General features: G+C 55.6%; 1 long non-coding RNA gene across 1 annotated transcript; it reads right to left on the bottom strand.

Moving 5' to 3' along the window:
* Nucleotides 1-1,645: 1,645 nt before the first annotated feature.
* On the bottom strand, nucleotides 1,646-2,150 carry LOC112549836. The gene is made up of 2 exons (XR_003093384.1): nucleotides 2,005-2,150; nucleotides 1,646-1,745 (listed from the first exon to the last, which is right to left on the bottom strand). It is a non-coding gene; the product is annotated as an uncharacterized LOC112549836 (long non-coding RNA).
* Between the last annotated feature and the right edge of the window lie 6 nt (nucleotides 2,151-2,156).

The following is a 2,156-nucleotide window of genomic DNA, read 5'->3' as shown; positions in this document are numbered from 1 at the left end:
CATCCACTCCCCACCAGCTGTTCCTCAGCATGTCTAGTGGGCATTGTGCATGGGCAGCAGCTGCAGGCGTGCTTGTGGAACAGAGCTAGGGAGCCAGATCCAGCCACTCCCATCTGGCTCTGTGCCCTGAGCTCCTCAGTCACTGAGCTGGCTGGATCCAGTGCAGGGCCGGTTTGTTCCATGATTGCTGACCTGGGAGATGGAAGCCACAAGGCTCAGGAATTTAAATTACCCCCATGTGTGCAAACATGTGGGGTGCAGGGAGGTGAAAGAGGGCCTCACTGCTGGTGGGCGGAAGCAGTCCTGGCATTGAGCAGTTCTGCTGAGCTCAGTCATTGCTGGGGGGGTGAAAGGCTCTGTCTCTCCAGGTTGTGAAGGACAAGGGCATGTCCAAAGGTGAGTGATTGGGTAAGGGAGGTGTTTCCTCTAAGACCCTCCCAGTGGAGCTGTTTCCATGCTCAGCTTGTAGCCCTGTAGGTTGAGGCCCCAGAGACCTGGAGGGAGCATGTCCCTTGCCCATACGCCAGTCTGGGAGAGCCCTGTACCACTAAGCAATCCTTTGAGCTGTGGGTGGCCCTTGCAGGAAGGGACCTGCTGGACTCAGGGTGACTGCTCTTCCACAGGGCCTGAAACCCAACAGCTTCTATAAAGTGAAAGTGCCAGAGCTAAAGGAGGTCATCGAGGGCTGCATCCACATGAATGAGAAGTGAGCACATGGGGCTGCTGTACAGGCCCTTGGCAGCCTGGACCAGGGGTCCTTGAGACAGATAAGGGGTGGCTGGGGGTTTGGGCTCTGTCTCAGCCCCAGCCCTCCTGTGGGTCTGTATAGTGCCTGGCCTCTTGGTGCTGCTGCACCGAGTCCTGGCTGAGCCACATACCTGCGAGGTCAATCCATCCTTGTTCAGCCTCAGAAACCTGAGCTAAAGCTCTAGGCATGTGATCAACCACCTTACAGCCCCCCAGTCCACATACAGTCCCCCCAACTCCACATACATAGCAACAGTGTCTGGAGAGCCTCATACCTTGTTTCAGAGCACCTCCTTGTGGTGATCGCTGCAAAGAGGTCAGCTCCCTCCAGCCTTTCCCACTGCATTTCATTTCCTCCCTCACCCCACCCTTCTCACTTCAGTTGCAGCAAGTGTGACTCAGTCTCTGAGGGACTCCCCAGGCACATTCTGCCCCAGGCCATGTTTGCGGAAGGCAGGGCTGGGGCTATGGAAATGTGTGCGCCAACATCCCTCCCCTTCATGGCAGCTCTTGCCTCTGCTTTGCTCCCAGCCTCAAGAGTCCACAGGTTATATGTGGATGGATGCTTTTGTCTCCTGGGGTGCCCTTGACCCAGAGCTGTAAACCAGCAGAAAAAGCCCAAGTGCACTTATGCCTCTGTGTGTTCTAGTATCAGGGAAACCTTCTGCCTTGCACCATGGGCTGCCTGAGGCTCTGCCCTATGCTGAAGACAATGACTGCTGTTCCAGAGCCAGGGGTGGCTAGCCCTAGGCTACCATGCAGCTCCCCACCTGTTCCAGCTGAGCTGTGAGAGATGCTGCTGCCATATGAAGTTCTGCCTCTGCCCTGGTAGAAAACAGAACAGACTGATGATGTAAAAACCTCCCTGTACAGTGGTTGTGAATAAAGTAGAGCAAACAAAGGGGCAGCTGTCTTTTATTGCTCCGAGACCGCACAACTCCATCGGAAAGCAAACTGCCCTTCCTTCTGGAAAAATACATTCCTGTTCTCCCCCTTTCCTGCCAAAGATGGATGAAAGACAAATGTCAGCTTGTGTTGCCTGGTTTGTGCATGGGCTGGAGGAGAGAGAAGGAGTAGGACAAGGACAGCCCTGTGCCACTTACTAGTATTCACATGTCCAGCCAGCCCTTGGTGCGCATGTTGGATTCAGTGAGATGATAAAAATGAATGACTGACATGGGAATTTTCCCTCTAACAACATAAACCTCTTAGGGAAGTAGGTTGCTGAAACTGTCCCCACAGATACCCCCCACGTACCACCACAGGTGAGTGGCCATAAGGAAAATCCCTGCCTGCTGCCCATGAGGCCTGGGGGGACGGGTCGCTCGCTCCGGGTCAGTGCACCGCGGGGTGGGGGGGGGCGCACGGGCCGTCACGAGCCGGGGCAACTGGTCGCGCTCTTGGCCGGC

The sequence above is a fragment of the Alligator sinensis genome, unplaced genomic scaffold (assembly GCF_000455745.1).
Source record: "Alligator sinensis unplaced genomic scaffold, ASM45574v1 scaffold161_1, whole genome shotgun sequence".
Taxonomy (NCBI): domain Eukaryota; kingdom Metazoa; phylum Chordata; order Crocodylia; family Alligatoridae; genus Alligator; species Alligator sinensis.
The sequence above is the reverse complement of the archived record's forward strand: the minus strand, read 5'-3'. Positions and strand labels throughout refer to the sequence as shown.